Source organism: Pteropus medius, unplaced genomic scaffold, assembly GCF_902729225.1.
Source record: "Pteropus medius unplaced genomic scaffold, Ma_sr-lr_union100, whole genome shotgun sequence".
Classification (NCBI taxonomy): Eukaryota; Metazoa; Chordata; class Mammalia; order Chiroptera; family Pteropodidae; genus Pteropus; species Pteropus medius.
The window spans coordinates 1,903,863-1,923,864 of NW_024346062.1; the positions used below are offsets into that span (position 1 = coordinate 1,903,863).

Here is a 20,002-nt window from a genome sequence, read left to right on the forward strand (position 1 = left end):
TGTGGTCTTGGGCTTTAAAAATATAGAAAGAAAGAAGAATTCAGCTATTTGAACTATGTACTCCTTTCACCTTCTGTCTCCCACAAAATTTATACATACATGCTCCACCACATCCTCACCCTAAACTAAGCAATAGGACATGAAATGTGATGAGTTAAAGGACTGCCTCTTGGTGTTTCCCTACCTCTGTTCCCTCCTTCCCAAAAAGACTGGACTATGCTTTCCCTAGTGAAAATGTGATATATGGTGTTTACATTTATAAGTTACAAATAATATATTTTAACATTTCAACGGGTTCTATGCAAGGTAGTAGGTATATAATAGGCTCTAGTCTTCAGGAATTTAAAGAGATAATTACAAACTGTGTTCAGTGTTACCAAGGAAAATAAAGAGCTAGAGAAAGAATGTACAATGGGAATGAAGGAAGAGGAACCTAATTTAGACTGGATAGTTAGCTAAGAAATGGGAATCAGACATAGTGTTTTCAGGCTCAGACGACAGCATGTGTGTAATAAAATGCATTTTCCAAAGATGGCTGCAATAACACATCCTGTCCCTCTCCTAGAACCATGCCATCCCCCTGTCAGGAGGTAGAGTCGATGTCCATTCTCCTTAAAGTATAATGAACCTTCATGATGGCCTAAACCAAAATAATGAGGCAGAAGTGATGCTGTGTGACTTTCAAGACTAGGTTGTAATAGGCCATTCAGCTTCAGCCTGGTTCACTTATGGCACTCACTCTCAGAACCCAGGCACCGCGCTGTGAAGAAACTGTTCTAAGAGATCTGTACATGTTGTCTGAACATAATCTTGTTGGCAGGCACTCTTAAAATACTGATTTTAAATATGGTAACACTGAGGCACAGGGCAGTTAAATTGACTCAGGTAAGTCTAGTGTAAGAGCCTATGTTATGAATGATGCCATACTTCCTCTCAAAGGACAGAATGGCATAAAATGGGGTTTATAACAGTAGATCAAGCCCAGGTTATAGAGATCTTTATAGACCATACAAGGAAGTTCAGCTACAGTTTATAAATAATGGAGCACTACTGCATTTTAAGCAGGGTGGTCTGTGATCCAATCTATTTAAAAGATCATTGTGACTAGAAGAAAGGCAATAATGTCTGACAGCTAGGTACTCTTCAAAAATAAAATTAGGAATTACTAAAATATAATGGTTTCATTGAAAGAATATCATGGATGGATCAAGCTGATAACACTGAGTGCCATAACCAACTTTAACATACAAAAAGAGAAATGTCAAGACACTGTTATGTGCTTTATGGTGTAATGCAACGGACAGATGATGTCACATCACCTATGACATATACTTGGAGGAAAAAAATTTCAAACATGAATCCAATCAAACCTAGATCTAACTACCATAAATAGAACAAGTAATATGTTATGTAATACCATGAGGATACAGCCTGCCAAATCCAGAATGCGGAGAATACTACATGACAAATCTGATAAATAAACAGCAAGAAAAGGAGGGGAGACTGTTCAAATTAAGAGGCTTCTATCAACCAAATGCTCTGTGTAGACCTTTTCTGGAAGCTGATCTGAACAATCCAATGATAAAAAGGACACTACTGAGGCAACTGGGGAGCTTCGATCATTGACTAGATATTAAGAAATTACTAGGGGTTTCTTTTTGTAAAATAATGGTATTGTACATTTGCTTTTTTAAAAAAGCATCCTTATTTCTTAGTGATACATATATAATATTTATGAGTAAAATTATATGATATCTAGGATTTGCTTTAAATATAGAGAGGAACAGGCAGTATAGATGAAACAATATGTGCCATATGTGAATATGTTGAAGCTGGGTGATGGCTGCATAGGGGTTAATTATACAATTCTCTTTAGGTTTTTGTATGCTCAAAACTTTTATTTAATATAAAGTTTAAATTTTAAAAATGTAAAAGTCTACCTAAGATTCCCAAATCCAAGATGAGGCTGTAAATTTACAGAGGAATGACAGGCTAATGACTTAGAATAAAACCTCCTTAAGTGTTCTGTTTTCTCCTTAAAGAACATGCAAGACAAAAGCACCTAACTATGTAAATTATAACAAAGGATTTATGAGAAGTGGTTAGTCAGTGCCTCTAGTACTTTCTGGGGGAAAAGGGGCACTGACATAGCTGAGTGCCTGGTGGAGATCAATGCATGAGACCACTGTAGCACTAGACATCAAATCAAGTACCCTTACTCATCGAACAACCCTCTCATTGCAATTTTGCTTCCACTGTAGCATTTTTTTCTATGAAAGATGATGTATTTCTAATGACTTATTAATAGTCATTCCAGTTTACATATTTTGAGTCTCTTTTGAGTTTTCATAGGGTAAATCAGTCCGCAGAGCCCCAAACCAAACTTCTCAAATAAATAATTAATAAACTAAAAATCCTAAACTTTACAATCTGATGACCACACCAAAATATTGTCAACTTTTCACCATGGCTCTTTCTCTGTGTTATTGTATGTCTTTCACATAGTAATAGAGCTATCTACTGTTACTCATTTATGCACATTTGTAATAGAAAATAAACTTCAAATATAATAATAGTTACCATTGAGTGTCGGTTAGTACATCAGGCATTGGATCCTTTGTATGTATGTCACCTAAATCTTAAAACTGGATGGGGCACATATCATTTCCATTTTACAGATGAGGAAAATGACATAAGTGACCTATTCAAGATCACTCAGCCAAGTTGAGGATGGAGCCAGAATTCAAACCTAGAACTGAAGCTAAGCTAAAGAGCCTCTTAAATTGTTGTAGACTAAACAGAGTCTTGTGGGTTTGCAGGGTTAACAAACCTGAAATACAATCTCTTTGAGTATATTTTTAATAATGAGTACCTAGTGAATGCTAGACATTCTGTTACAAGCTGTGGGGAATATACAAAGAGGAACCATACACATATCCTATTCTCAAAGAAGTTTCATCTAGAAAAAAACTTTTTATAGAAGACAAAGTAGAAAGTGATAAATGCCATAAGAGAGGTAATGTAAAGTTCTGACGATTCAGAAAAGAGAAAGATCTCAGAATTTCAAAAGACAAGAAACTTATAAACTCGTCAAACAACCCATTTTTTAGATTGGCTTGTCCTAATAGATTAGTCTACTAAATGGTACATATTTCTCTTTCTAGAGGAAAGAACACAAGGCCAAGCAATGGTAGGCTAAGCTCTACCACCAGCTAGCACTGGGCTTTGGGCAAAGCCTGCAACTGCTTCACTTAAAAATAGCACAGGTACCAATTTATAAGAGATTAATTCTGTAACTGAACACAGAAAAATAAAACATTACTTAAAAAAAAAAAAACAGAATAGCTTATCTCTAAGGTTCCTTCCTCCATCTACTTAAAAAATCTACTTGAAAAGGTTAATATATTACAATTTTTAACTCATATTCATTTGACCAAATATTCAAAATTACTAAAAGAGAAAAATAGCCCTGAGGTCAAACTAGTATTCCTACTGTATAGATGCAACATTTTTAGATGAATTGAAATTCCACTCTGCTGCTTACTATTCTCCAGGGATTCCCAGGACCCACACAGACTGACTTATAGAGGGGACATATGAAGCCCCTTAGTATAACTTGATTTGTAGCCCCTAGCAGTAACTGACTAAGCAAGGGGTATAGTTGCATCTCTATACTGAACCTCTAGAGCAGCTAAAGGGGTGTGGAGGAAAAATATTCTCAAACACTTGTCATGTGCCAAACAGTCCAGATACAACTTACAATAAAATATGAGGAAAGGGATTTTTATCTCTTACATTCACTGACATATTACCGGCACTTGGAAGAATGCTGGGCACACAGTGGTTGCTCAATAAATATTTGTTAAATGAATTAATAGACAAGGCAGTCCCTACCCTCATGACACTTACAGTCTAAACTAATGATATCAGAAGTATCTAGAAACAATTTTAGGTAATAAATAAGAGCATGTTTTAATTTGTTGGATCTTAACTTTTTACATACTAAACTTCAATCTGAATAACTCAATCTCACTTTAAAGATTCCTGTAACTGGTGAACATTTTAATAAAAGACCAAACCAGATACTTACATATTTTTCTGTAGACTTACAAAGATGACCAATAAGACAGCTTAACTATATAGAAGTGTTTTCATAAAAACAGTATTAAGTGTAACTTATAAAATTTATTATATAGAATTAGTGATTATTCATATCATATATATTTAAATTTCAACTTCCTTACTGAGGTGTACTATTCTCAAGGTTCTATCCAGGCCCCCAAAGTTTCAAGATAATCAATGAAGTTAGAACATTAAGCAGATAAATTCTTTGGACAAAAAATACAGCGGGAGGGGGAGTTTTAATGGGTATTTGATCAGAACAGGGCAGATAAAACCTACAAACTTATTTCTGGCCTTCAGTAGTATAAAAACTTAAATTTTTTTGCTATGTTCTCTATTTAGAAGTTAAAAAAATAAAATTCTGCCGAGTACCAGAAATGTAATTGTATAAAAATCATAGTAATAACAGCTGTGATGTACTGAGTAATTAATATATGCCACAAAACACTGTAACAACCTTGTTTGTATTTTATCCTTTAATTTTCACAATTCTATCCCCATTTTACAGACCAGAGAACTGAGATATACAAAACGTAAGTAACCTGCCCAAAATTACAGAGCTAAGAAGATCAATAATGTATATGCATGAAAGTCTCCATTAAAAATAAAATGCTATCCAAGTTGTCATTATAAGATTAGAATTAGCAAAGGGGTAAAGGTACTTTGAGTGACTAGAAACAAAACAAAAGCCCACTCTGTACTGAAAGACTAAAAATATATACATTTATCAAGAGTAAGAAAGGTAGGATAACTTGAAGTTGCAAAAATGCTTCCAAATAGTAATATACTGAGTTCTCAGTAGGAATCAGAGCAATGTTCGAATGCTTACACCAATCAATTAACTTCTGTGGCTTTTCCAGATATAAAAGAAAAATCTTATTAAAGAAACCCTCTAGTCAAATTGTAAGTACACCTGAAAATTATATAATTGTATTAACCAATGTTACCCCAACAAACTTAATTTAAAAAAAAAAAAAGAACCCCTCTACACTTTGGTTCTACGAGTTTTCCACAGAAAGACAAAAAAAAAAAAAAAAAATTTGGTGGTATTCTTAGTATTAATACTTACTAAGTTGGTTTCCCAAGATAACAGAATGTTCCCTTAGTAGAAAAAGAGCAATTGATGGGGAAAAGAGGTATATTAAAATAACTCTAAAAGAATGCTACAAAAATTGGACATACCTCTTTCTTGCTTCTTTTTTAGTAGAATGGAGACCATAAAAACCCTAACGCATAATTCTCTGCTCCTCAGGTACATAACAACCTAGATTTAGACCACTTCAACAGTAAGAGCACCAAAACTTGGGGCTTTAACCTCAGCTGAGCCCTCCTGGTAGTTTATGATTTCTCTCAGTCTTCACCTTTCTTCCCAAGGCTATGACCAGCCTTCATTCTCTACATTCCCAGCAGATGGCCTGTCTTTTATCATTTTCTAGAATATTCTGCCATGAAGGCAGGGCTCTTTCTTCACAGATGTAGCTCATATACTTAGAACACATAATGCGTACTTAATAAACATCTGTTAAATAAAGTAATGAATTGAGGTAATGGATTCCCCCAGCTTAAGAACTCCCTCCTAGTCTCCTGCCCTTTAACTACAAACTTAATCTAATCATAACTTTCCTTACACCCTTCCCTCCAGTCTATGAGAAGAAAGTCACCTACCTAAGGTTAACTACTCTGCCTGTGCTCCAGGTCTTATTCCCTCCTACCTCTTTCCTCTGTAATTATCCCTATTGCATTTTCTCCCAGCTCTTTCCTGAGTAATTAGCCCTCTCTTCTGTAATTTTTAAACACCCATAACCTATGGACTCCTTTCCCAGGGCTGAAAAAGAATGCTTAACCCATCTTGAAAAACAAAAGAAAAAAAAAAAAATTCCTGAACTCTAGAGCTTGCTGAAGCTACACTCTATTTTAAAGAAGCTTGGTCTTAGTCAACAGCCACGCCACCCTGAACAAGCCAGATCTTGTCTGATCTCAGAAGCTAAGCAGGGTCGGGCCTGATCAGTACTTGGATGGGAGACCACCTAGAAAGACGAGGTGCTGTAGGTGTGAAAAATAAAAAATAAGGGATTGTAAGCTGACGAGGTCTTTGCAATCTGTGAGGTCAACCAAGGGTTGGTTGCCTCACCTAAAATATAAAAATAAAATTAAGTTTTAAAAAATTTTAAAAAATGAAGAAGCTTGGTCTTAAAAGAGAAGTCTGTACTTCTAGTCTTTGCTTTCTTCTCCTCTCCTTCATCAGCACCATAACCATCACTCCGTGGCAATTTTCACCATCACTCCATGGCAATTTGGCTGATCAAACTTCTCAAGGTAAGGTTGTTCAAGGACAACTACTTACCCAATCTAATAGATACTTTTTGCCTCATTTGATGTTTCTGCTGCATTTCATCTTGGCCACTCAATTCTTGAAACTCCCTTTCCTGGTTTTTTGACAGTTCGCTTTTCTTGAATACAAGACCTGGATATCCAGTTATGACATTCCCATGTGGATGGCCATAAATACTTCAACTTTTATTCAATTCATCATCTCACCACACTGCAAACTTGCTTCTCTTCTCCTGGTTACAGATGAGGGAACTGAGACATGCAAAACATAAGTAACCTGCCCCAAATCACAGAGCTAAGAGTGTCGATAATTTAAATGCAGCCACCAGCTGGTTTCCTATCTTAACTAAAGGCTGCCCACACCAATCTCCTTACCTTTCTATAGCTATATAGTTCATTGTCGATTCCTATAGATACTACTTAAATTAAATCTCTTTTGAATCCATCCCCTGTTCTACTCTATCTTAATTCAAACCATTACTCTTGACTAAATTGCTGCAATTAACCTATTACACAATTAAATTTGAGGGTCTCCAAGACCTCCATCCATTTCTCTCTCTCTTCTCTCTCTCTCTCTCTCTCACACACACACACACACACACACAAAACCTCCCACGAGTCCAAAGCTTCCTCCATATTGCAGCCTGAGTAGTTAATCTAAAACAAAGGCATGCTAATAATTATGCAAGCTTAAAATTGTTCCTTTTATCAACATTATTTAAAACAGTGGCCTCTAAAGTGGGGTACAAGAGGAAGTTAGTTTTCTTTCACTTCTATTCTTGTGTATATTTTATAATATATGTATAACATATATAAACATAGAACATGTAATTTATAAACACACATAGATGAATGAATATGTTCGAAATTTTTCATTGATATGCATATATCAAAAATATGTGGAGCCCACTAATCTAGAGAAAAAGAGCAATCCTCCAACATGACACACAGCCATCATCTGGCACTGAACTAACTTTCTAGTCAAATATACTTTTGTACTATAACCAAGTTATGCCAAACTGCCTTAACTTTTTAACTAGCATATGTCACCTTTGAAACTTTACCTATGACACACTCTGCCGAAAATGCCCTAACAGGCCCGTCATACATTTTCCCTCTCCCCACTGCCAACCCCCATCTTCTCATAAACTCTTATTTGTTCTTTAAGGCTCAAAACAAATGTACCAGGCTTTGTGAAGCTTTTTCTGACTTTCCCAGGCGGAGGTGGGCACTTCCTTCTCTGTGTTCTCAAACACAAAGTACATCTTTTTATTGTAGCACTTAGATCACAGTAACGTAATTTCTTGTTCACATGGCTGTCTACTCATCTTTGCATTGCCAATGCCTAGCATGACTCATGACACAAAGTAAGTGCTTAATGTTTGTTACAAGCGCTCAAGAGGCACAGTGATAGGGCATAAACTGTAGCAACACCTTAGTTACCGGACACAATTGAGAGAGTAAGTGCTTTGTTTTGCTGAGGTTTGGGATGATAATCAATTTTAACTTTTAATTTTAAGATGTGCTTACATCATGCATTTAGTTTTCAGATGATGGTAACAGGAAGAGATTTTTCTGAAAGTCAACACTTAATCATCCACTAAATTCTATTCAATTAACCGTCAACAATGTCAACACATTCTGAAAGATGCCTTATATAAATTCAAATGCTAAGCCTCAGTGATTCTGGTCAAACATGGCCAAGTAATTGCACACATTTATCTTCCTTTTCTAAAATTCCATTAAAATGAAGTCAAGGGGAAAAAAAGGTATAAACCCACAACACCAAAGAACTGAAGTGACAACAGTGCATAAGTAATTTTAATACAGTTTTAAAAGACGTAGTCTTGACAGAAAGAATAGTACCTGACTTGGTAAAGCCAAGGAAACTGTACAGTGCTTACAAAGACGGAACCATAAGTGAACAACCTGCTGGCCAGAATTTAGGGGCAAAGGAACTGCAGAAGAGGGTATGAGGTATGGGGCTGAAATTACAGAGTTGACTGAAAGTTTAAATAACAGAGTAATGAGAAAGCCCTTCCCTTTTCCTTTCTCCAAGGTGAAGCAACTACCTTTCCCAACAGCAGAAGACAAGAGTGAGACCTAAAATAAGAGCACTGAGAGAAAGCTGGCAAACCAAACCATGCGCCTTCAAAAACCCTTCCCTTTGTGTTTTTCAGATCACAGCAGGTAATATGCCTCCTATGTATAAACTGGAAGAATATACTTACCGTGCTCTCAGAATGCCAAGAGGTATATATAGAAAAATAGTTCTCTAGAGTAATTGAACAATCTCAGAGAAAAGGCCTACAATCTCAGAGAACAGATCTCTACTTACTGACACCTGGGGACCACCCAAGAAAAAGGCCAGGTTACCACCTAAACGCCTAACATAAAGCCCACTGGTGACAGGCCTCACTGAATCACAAAAAGCTTCTAATCAGCTTTTTGTATCTCACTCTTATACATAGTTGAGGATCACCAGATATTCCAGGAAAGCTTCCGACAAGAAGAAACTAAACAAACAAAAAAACACAAGAAAAAATTTAGGGAATAGAAAACAATACAATGTCCTCCAGTAAATGAGATGTTTGAGAAAGAGGACTTGGAAATTAAAAATCCAATAGAAGTATTAGAAGATGAAGTCAAGGAAATTTCCTTAGAAAGCAGAATAAAAAGAAAAAAAGTAGATAAGACAAAAGTTTACCATTCAACTTATAGTTCATAAAAAGAAGAAAAAATATATATGATACTTTTTTAAAAAGAGTATCCTAAACTTCAGGGAGTTGACAGACTGAAAGGACCCAGCAGTGATCAAAAGAACATATGATAAAATAAAAAGCAAAACCGACAAAAACAAAAACACCCCACACACCCTATCATGAAATTTTTAAACAGCAGAGAAAAAAAAGAAAGTCCTAAAACCTTCCAAAGTGGAGGAAAGTCACACACAAAGGACCAGGAATCAGAAAAAAAAAAAGCAGGCTTTAACAAAAACACTGGAAACCAGAAGACAATGGATCAGCACCTTCAAAATAATGAGAGGTAAATTACTTTCTATCTAGAGATCTAGATTCAATTAAGGAATTAAGGGTTGAAGGAGGAAAGATATTTTCATATACTATGTCTCTAAAATGCTACCTTCTATTTAGACATTTTTAGGTAACTGCAGGAAAACGAGCTTCAGTAAAATGTGTAAACCAAAAAAGAAAACTAAATGCCAAAAAAAAAATAATTTTTTTTTTTAAAGTCTGTTCTGAGGAGTACACAAGTATTCCTAAAGAGTAACCAATCCATACTGGACCAGGAGTGCAGAGCACTACAGATTTCTTAAAGTTAAAAAAAAATGAAATGAATATATTCATGTTTGAGCTCTTGGAAAATATTCATAGGTATTTGTTGTGGTGTAGCAGACAGAATTCTTAGAGGGCCCCCAAATTACTGCCCCCTGGTGGACACTTTCTGCATAAAACTCTCTCCTTGAGAGTGATTAGAAGGGTTGCATAGGATGGGATAACACCTGTGGTGATTAGGTCACTAATCTGTCGACCTTCAGTTAATCAAAAGGGAGGTTATCCTGAATGGCCCTGACTTATTTGGGAGACTTCTTCAAAACGAAGAAGCACCAGAGAGGGACTCCTCCTGATGGCCTCATAGACAGCCTCTGAGTTCTACAGCTGCAAAGAACTAAATTCAGCCAACAACTCATATGCTCTTTGAAGACAACACTGATCCACAGATGAGACTCCAGTCCCAGCTGCCACCTTGACTGCTGCCTTGTGACAGAAGACCCAGTTAAGGTGCCCAGACTCCTGACTCAGAAAGTGTAAGATAAACGAGTGTTGTTTTGAGCCATTAAAATTGTGGTTATTTGTCATGCGGCAATAGAGAACTAACACTATAAACATGTGAACAAACTAAGCAGAATAAATAACTTAGAAGGAAACCATACTTCCTCCAAAAACATAAAACTTCAGGAGTCAAAGTAGTGTCAGGTAGTTTTTTAAATAATACATTCGAAAATGCCAGAAAACAGAAGTCACCCGAAATAAGAAATGGGCATAACTGGTAAGTGCTGCTGAAAGTAATCAGGTTAGAAGAGATAAAGATCAGTTTCAAGTAGTCCTGAATCTTTTAGCTTATAAAAAATAAATACAAGGCTCAATCAGGGTTTTTCTCCTCAGTTCAAAACTCTAATTATAGCAAGCAAGGGGTAAAAGCTTCAAGGATCATTGACACTTTTCAACACAGAGTTTCTCACATGTGTAAGCTTCATTTATCAAATGAAATGACTCTCAATGTAAGGTCCTTGATCCAGCAGCATCAGCATCCACTGGGAATTTGTTAGAACAGCAAAGTCGGCTGAATCAAAAACTTGGGATGAAGCCCAGTTGTGTTTTTAACAAGCCCCCTAGGTGATTTTGATGCAGGTTCAAAATAGAGAACCACTAATCTAATGTTAATTTCTGCCGCAGCCCTGCTAGGCTCTGGTCTTCCTTCTTTAGTCAAGAGTTTAAGCATTTCCAAACTTGCTGTAACCGACCTAGATTAGAGCATCACAGTCATTAGCACACAGTAGGAGCTCAAAAAATGTTTGCCAAATAAGAGATTAGTCTTCAGATGCGTAACTTTCACCAGAAGGTTTTTAGAACACAATGAATACTACTAATACTATGGTACAACATATTATCTTCACTTTCCAACAGTCCCCACCAATCCCTACTGCCTCTATCTTATACATTCACACATTTTTCTCCCCAGCCAATGATAGGATCAGTTTGAGAATTCTGGGAGAAATTTCAGAAAGAATAATAATTTTAAATCTGGATACAATCTAATCCAAACTTTTCTCAAGAATTCTAGAGAATCGAGAAACTTTCAGCTATCTCATGATGATTCAGAAATTGTATACTACAGCTGTTACTTACACTTATGGGTCTCTTGATCCAGCATTAAGCCCTAGGAAAAATGTTAAAAGGTAACATCTCAAGCTTTCTTTTTCTGGTCTAAACACTTCAGTAGACCATGCCTATGTAAGTATTCCAGAGGTTCATGTGCCCATAACTACCAGGGCAGTTAATAGAACTTTGGTAGAATTTATCAATTTTGGAAACTCTATACCAAACACATGTAATAATATCAAATCGCTTATGAGAAAGATTTCAATGTATTCAAAATATAATGCATTGAGCAGAGATTTAACTACTTTAAAATTAGAATGCATTTTCTTTAAGAACCATCTAACAGGAAAACAAGATACATCTAATGAATTTACCACTAAAATACTAAGCTTGAACTAAATTATTTTTTTATTATTATTATTATTTACTGAGGGGGTTAGAAACCCCTGTCTAAATGAGTCTCTATATAAATATGTGAGTATCCATTAGGATCCCCTGAAATAATGATTAAGAGCCCTAAGGATCTAGCACACGTTCTGCCATTTCATAGCTGTATAACCTCCCATAAGTCACATTCTCCCTTCAAGCTGTCGCCTTATCAGTAAAAAGTGGGATTAGTGCTAACACCCTGATAACTGACAGAACTATGCCTTACACTTAAATAAGAAAACACTTTTGCTATCATTTAGAGTAACTACTTCTTTAGCCAATTTTGGGGGGAAAAATGAAATAAAATTTGCAAAAAGCAAGCTAAAAGAGGTATGAGCATATAAGTACCTATATGCAAGAATAGTGACTGATCCTGATAACTCTGCACTGTAGATTAGCATTTTTAAATACCTCTGACCCTTAAAACCCAAGATAAGTTCTAAAACATAATATATTCATCATAGAGAAACAAAAAAAATTCAGAAATACTAAAAAAACAAAATTTCACACATCTCCCAGAAATAAACATGGTAGCACTTTAAAGAAATTTCCTTCAAATCTTTTATGACTAAACAGAACATATTTTATATAGATGAGGTCATAATCTACAATTTTACATCTTGGTTTCTAATTGACCACTGCATCATCTCTGAAAACATTCTTCGGGCTAGCTTCCTATCACATGAATAGCCTGTAGTTTACCCACAGACCATACACTAATTACTCAAAATATACTAATATATCAGCAAATAAAACTAAATAGCAATACTGTCATTAATGTGTTACTATTTCCCTCACACTAACATAGGTATAGCAATAAATATTAATTTAACATTAATAAAACACTAAATGAAAGCAACAATGAAAAGAGACAACTAAAATTATATATATTATCAATGGAGTAAGAAAAAAGGCAGCCTGTAAGATTTAGAAATTTTTTTAAATCAGCAGAACCTCAAGACAGAGTTTACGGGTGACTTGGGAGTCTTCCCATTCAACTGAATGTATACAGATCCCTGGCAATACTGAGTAAACAAGAGTAGGTGAAATCCTCATTCTGTAAACATCTTGGGAGCTGGCAGGGTGATTAAACATAACATATGAATTTTAATGTCAAAAGCCATGTGACAGAGATTCATAACACAGTAGAACAGAAAACAGCAGCTTTATAAAAGAATGAGCAAAAAGAAAGCATAGAAAGGTAAAGGGATAGCCTAAGCACACAAAATATTAGAGAAGATTCAAAATAATTGTCCTATAAAAGGTTAGTAACGTACAGACTTACCTTCCACGAAGGAAGACTTGACAGAAATTTTTCTGAGTATTTTGTGAGCTCTTTAAAATCTAAATCCATTTAAGATAATTTCCTAAAGACAGTTAATTAAGAACCTAATAGGGAAAACTAAAAGCAACCAAGACAGAATCTAACAAAAAAAAGCAGTACTCAGAATAACCCTCTTAAACTTCAGGGTTTTCTGTATACTAAAATTGAGGTCTAATTCCCCAGATCCTTTCAACACATGTGCAATATGATGAACTAGGTGGTTAGGTACATGTATAGTATCCATAAAGATCTGTACCAGAGCCACAGCTCTCAGCTCATTTCTATTAAGACTCTCCTACTAAAGACAGGAACGAATTTGGAGCAAGTCCATCTATGGGGTGGGTGGGGGGAAGTCAAGGACACTCTCTTCTACAGCTCTCTGGACTCTGAGGCATGTGAACACATGGATCCAGATGTGCCAATAAACATGACATAATAAACATGATTTAAAATGACTTCATAAAGTAAGGAAAGCTGCTTTGGTATCTGTGGTTTTTCAGCACAGTTTTTGTTTGAGTTTAATTTCTATCTAAATCTTGTTTGGTAATTTTACAAAAAGCCCTCAATTCTTATAACTGCTCTGCCTTGAGGAACTGGTGCCAATCTTTTTCAAAGGTAGTATGGAAATGCTTCATGCTTTATGGACGAACAAGAAAAGAAAATATCCATAGAGCAAAGCTGTTTTTTTAAAGTTAATATTGGGTGTTAAGGGATTAAGGTGATTCCTTAAAAGCTAGAGAAAGTGCAAAGTTAAATTGTACCATGAAGAGAAAATATTGACTAGTTCGCTGTTTTTTTATTTTATAATTTTATTGTCTGATATAAGAAAGAAAACATTGATTTTTTGCATTCCTCCGGTAGCCTATGTTAAAAGAGTAACAATAGATAAGTGTAAATGAAATTCAGTTCTGAAGTCAAATGTTAGTTCTACATATTTAAAATTCTTTTAGCTACTCAAGAGCCATACTGGATCCACAACCCAATATGGTGGAAAAATCTCATGAGAAAGAATAGTTTCATTTTTTCCCTTTGCAAGGTCACTAAAGAAATGCCTCTGTAAAAGTAATTATATATTATACCTGTCCTGTAAAATTAATTCTAAATTATACTTACTGGAGAAGTGAGCAGAGTTTTTAAAACTTTTCATACGTGATTACAAATAAATAAAATACAAAACTGGAGGAAAAAGCAAATCATAAGATAATATATACGTGTCAATAATTTTAATTTCCCCCAAAAATGTTGCTTAAAACAAGCAGCACTGACTCATTAATCTCACCTTTTTTTTCTCAGATATTTTATTAAGGAGCATAGAAATGACCAATGTGTTAGACTTAGGATAAATGGGGAAAGGAGAATCAAGCTACAATGAAGAGCACACGTTCACTAGTAAATCTCTTTTAACAAAGAGTGATAATAGATATCCTAATTTTATAGTATACAAAAAGGTGTATGTAAAAATTGGTTTTTGCCTAAAATTAAGATTCTAACCATATGATTTTATTCACGTTAAAAGACCACTGAATTATAAGCTTTTAAAGTTTTACCAACTTTTGCAATGCCCATTCAGTAAGATTTGAAAATTTTATCTCAATTCTTATAGATATGCTAAAATCTATATCCTTTTATCACATGGAGATTCTTTTGAAATAAAGATAATTAATGAGCCTAAATCCTTACAATGCCTCAAAAGCACTAAATTTTTCAAAACTTAAGAGATAACTTTTTGATCTAGGAAAATCTTTTTTCAAAAAACACAATCCCATAAATTATCGGGTCACTTTACTGTGTGAACCACAGGTCAAAAGGCATTACAAATATGTAACACGACCAAGAAACTACTCACTTCATTCAACTACACAGATCCTGAAAAATAAAGCTATTCAAAATGTCTTGTATTCAGTCATTTAAAAATTTTATCAGGAAACATTAAATATTTAGAACTCATTTTCCCTACTCTTCTGTCCAGTGAATTGGGTTAATCTTAAATAAAAATAAATTAAATATTTCAACTAAACACCAAAGGTTCGAAAAAAATAAAAATCATATGCAGTCGGGAGATTGGACCTTTTGAGATTTAACCACCTTTTTTAATCAGAGACATTCATTTAAAACTAAGTTTACAAACTATGTATAAAGACAGCTTCTTCTGTCAATCTCTTAACTGCCATGAACATTTCAGGCAATTAACCTAAATCAACTTCCATGATTCTCTAATCCCCAAAAAGAAAAGTCATACTAGTCAGACTTATATTGTGACTTCATTTCAAAATTAAATTAACAAATTATTGTACTGAACCAAAATTAAGAGATTCCCCTAAATATACCCTTTACATATTTATATTTTGAAAAGGACTTTTTTGTATGTACACTTGTTTGCTCATGATAGGTCTGCAAGTTTGTTGTTAAAGTTTAGTAATTTGATTAGAGAGCCAGGAAATCAAAATAAAGAAAATTACAAATACAAGAAATAAAAACAGGAGCAAAAGGATGTTTTTTTAAAAAATCTTAACATCTACATAATAGGACCAATCAAAATGACATAATATATCTTGTTTTTAAGAATTACATAATCACATCCAATGTGCTACTCATAATCACTCTTTCATTCTTATAAAAACCTGAGGCCTGAGCCAAAAACATTGCATCACATCCATTCTGTCTCCCAAATGATCCCAGCTTTAATATTTGTTCCTCCCCAAATTTACATAAATACTTAATATAACCAACATTAACTAGTTTATAGTCTTACCAAGAGCTTTGCATGAATACTCAAGTACTATAATCTTGATTCTCCTCTCATTCAACTTATATCCCTATGAATATGTAACAATTCAAAAATTTTTTTATTTTCATTTTTAAAACTGTAGAATAGGCTCTAGTTTTTTTAAAGACGGTATAAAATCTTATTTATAAATTTAAATAATATTTCTACATCTGGCGTAACACAACTTGCTATCCCACAAAGAGATCATGTTACCTGTCAGTTGAGAATGGATGGCTACTCATCTCATCACCACCAGATGTAGAAAAAAATTTCTCCTTTTCCTTCAATTATTTTTTGGGGGGTGGGGAGGAGTTACGGGGAGCCTTAGATGAGCACTGCCAATACCAGCACTGAAGAAAACAGAAGCTGGGAAGTAAGAAGGAAATTGTAGGAGCAAAGTTAGGGAGATGGCAATTTGGGGGTGGCAGTGGGCTTCCATTTTTTCCACTACATTTAAGTGGGTAAATGGACTGTAGCCAGGGGAAAAGCCCTGAGAGTCCATTGCTATTAACTCTGCCTATATCAGTAGGACAAAGGAAAAGAAGATGAAATCACAAGGATAAAAAGAAGAGCAAAAAGGAACCAGTTAAAAGTCCTCAGTATATAGAACAATAGGTTATATAGCAGGGGTGCCCAACCTCCCAGGCCATGGACCAGTACCGGTCAGTGGCCTTTTAGGAACTGGGCTGCATAGCAGGAGGTAGTGGCGGGCCAGCAAGAGAAGCTTCATCTGTATTTGCAGCTGCTCCCCAGTGCTAGCTAATATCGCAGCCTCAGCTCCACCTTCAGATCAGGCATTAGGAGCACCAGTCCCTGATGCCAAAAAGGTTGGGGACTACTGGGTTATTGTTAGGGGCAAGGACATTTGGGAAAAGCAAAGGTGATCTTGCCCATGTATAATACCTTACCTCGAAAAAACCCTAAAAACAAAAAATGAGTTCTTTCAAAATTTCAATAAGAGAGAGATGGGCTCAGTTACTCTTCATTAACAATTACAGCCATGCCACCCTGAACGTGCCTGATCTCATCTGATCTCAGAAGCTAAGCAGAGTCAGGCCTGGTCAGTACTTGGATGGGAGACCACCCAAGAAGACCAAGTGTTAAAAAAAAAAGTTACTCATTAACATATTAAAAAATAAACCTATTCTCATGAAAGTTCTCATTGCAAGAAAAAAAATGTAACTGTGATATTATGGGTGTTAACTAGATTTACATTAATTATTTCACTATACATGTGTCAAATCATTACATTGTATACCTTAAATGAACACAATGTTATATGTCTGTTATATTTCAATAAAACTGTGGGGGGAGGGAACCTAGTCTCAAAATATGCAAATTCTTCTCTTCTTATGGTTGCTATCCTCCTAAAATATGTTAATAGATATAAAATTATAATTCTATGTTAGTCGCAGGAGAAATAACATTCAGCTTACAAGGCAAATCTTATTGGCAACTCCAAGTACCCTTTACTTACTTACTTGGTAGAATTTTTAAAGTGTTCTCACTCTTACTGTACATGCAGTTTTTATGCCAGTTAGAACATCCTTTTTAAACTTCCAAATTCACTGTTTCATGGTCCATCTGAATGAGCAGCCCTGCTAGGAACATACCATGCTGTTTCCCACATTTTTACTTCTGCACATAAAATGCCCAAATCCTGAAAAAGACCCGCTCAGATAACCACACACAACCCATCGTCATCCCTCCCCCTCTCCCTCCACCCTGAAATTTTCCAGTGCCTACCCAGCTATCTACTTTCCCTACTTAGCCAAGGTTCATTGCTCTGGCTTGGTGTTTCCACAGGACACAAATTACAAAACTAAATTTAAAATGATTTTTAAACTTTTATCACCCTATTTCCCTGACCCTTCATTGACTCTGCTTAAATCCTTTTAGTGGTTCCCACAGCCAACAGCAGTGTTTTTCAATTTATTACCAGTTGCTACCACTGAGTTGTTAAATCAATTTATTGAGTCCCAACTGTCATTCTTTCTTCAAAATAGAATAGGAAATACCAGAATGTATCACACAAAATGTATTATTTTGTGACATTTTATTATTTATATGTGTGTGCTCTAGACTTAAGGTAAAAACGTTATCTTGCTATAATGGACCATTGCCAAAAAATAAATAAATAAATAAATAAAAGCTTGTCTACGGCCATGCCACCCTGAACAAGCCCTGATTTCTGAAGCTAAACAGGCAGGGTTGGGCCTGGTTAGTTCTTGGATGGGAGACCACCTAGGAAGACCAGGTGCTGTAGACTTTAAAAAAAAACAAACCTTTAAATACACAAGCTTTTGTTTGGTCTAGAAGGCCCTCTAACCTGGCTCCTGCATAACACTCTAGGGCCTATCTCTTGCTACATCCGCAAAGAGCCAAGTTCAAGTTCATAAGGCCAAACTTCTTTGTAGTTTCTTGTCTTAATTCGGTCAACCACACTGTTCCTTTTGCCTTGAATGCCCTCTCATTTGTCTACAAGACCCACCTGTACTCATCTTTCATTATTTAATATTTATTTCCTCATGGAAAACTTTTTTATCCTTTCCTCGGCAGCTAATGCCACACAGACACACTCTGTACCTCTAATGAGGAATTATAACCTACATTACAGCCCCTTAGACATTTCATTGTACTTTTTAATTTTAGGCTTGTCTTCTCAACTTCTAAACTATAAACTCTCTGAGGAAATAAGCATATTTTACTAGTTTGTATCAGCAACACTGAACTGCTGTTGCTCTACATGTCACATGATAGGGTTTCAAAATTGGTAAAATGAACAAATACAGAATTAAGGACTTGCATATAACTTCTCTGATGTTAGAAATGATTGCCTTAGCCACAATGTCCATTCATACTGCAGTGCTGGATCAAGATTTCCTCATTGTTGACACATTAACTCCCAGAGAGGAGCACCCAGTAGCCTAAGGCAAAAAAGAAGTGTCAGCCTCCTCTCTCAGCAAAGAAGGGACTCAAGTTGAGGTTGCAATGAAGCAGCACCTATTTCCATGCTTTAGAAAGTTATCTAGGGAATGGCGAAGAAGAGGGTTTCCAGAGGTTCCCACAGGCAGGTGAGAGAAATCAGAAACAGTATTATCAGACCTCATTAGCAGTCACATTTTATAAATAACTCTTAATGGGGGCGGGGATTGGGCGGGGATTCTCTACTCTCTTGTTGAAGGCACTAAGTTGCCAATATGAGGCTAAACAAAAGGTAGCATGAAATAACACTGAAGTTATTTGATTTCTGTTGCCTATGCTATCTAATAGTTCCGAAATAGCTAACTGACTCACTGCTCTCATTATGAGATACTACCTGGAAGGAGGGTCATACCTAACAGGGGCTCCTCACTTGGGTTTTGAAGCTTTCCATAGACTTTATCTTACCTACATGAATGCTCTAATTCTTGGGGGTCTAATCCACCTATTTCACAAACCAAAACTTCAACTGCCTTCACTGTCATTAAAAACAGCACAGGCAGCATCCAAGATACTTTGACAGACTCTGCCAACTGTCAGTTTCAGCTGTTCTTTTCCGTTTCCACCATAGTTAATAAACTATTACAGGAGCCACAAATTTGTTTCTGCCTAAACTAATTACCCATTTTCTTTAAAAAAAAAAAAAGTCCTTTTGCATAAACTTTGACCCTAGACTTGCAATTATATCCATAATTAAGGCAAAGATAAATTCTTACTATAACTTAACAGTCAAAAATATATTCATAAAATGTGAAACTCTCCACTCAAATATTAAATTGTAGATACTTATCCAGTAACTTAGGATTGCCTGAGTAAAACTTTAAAGGCCATTTAAAGCTGTTTTCTTTTGTTTTAAATAGGTGCAGGAGACTATGCTTATTCTGCACTTATTAGGTATAAATATAAACACCTACCAACTATAGAAACTTCCACAAATGCCTTCTCTGTATGCTCTCCTTTTCTCCAACAATCATCTTCTCCTGACAACTCAGCTAAAACAAGTCACTATCAATGAGAAAAAATCATAGCCCCAATATAGACTTTCAGAAAAATGCCATAAACACTTCCTTTCCTCTCCAGCCCACCTTTAAGACTATTAAGAAAAGGGCAAATAAAACTGTTTATAAACAAATTTAGTTACACTGA

At 35.5% G+C, this 20,002-nt stretch overlaps 1 protein-coding gene and 2 pseudogenes across 2 annotated transcripts in view; 2 read left to right on the plus strand and 1 right to left on the minus strand.

Moving 5' to 3' along the window:
- Positions 1-20,002, minus strand: part of HOMER1 (homer scaffold protein 1) — a 114,142-nt gene that overhangs the window by 90,908 nt on the left and 3,232 nt on the right. The gene's annotated exons all lie outside the window — the stretch shown is intronic.
- Positions 6,056-6,174, plus strand: LOC120612655 (uncharacterized; annotated as a pseudogene).
- LOC120612660 (uncharacterized) lies at positions 16,865-16,983 on the plus strand (annotated as a pseudogene).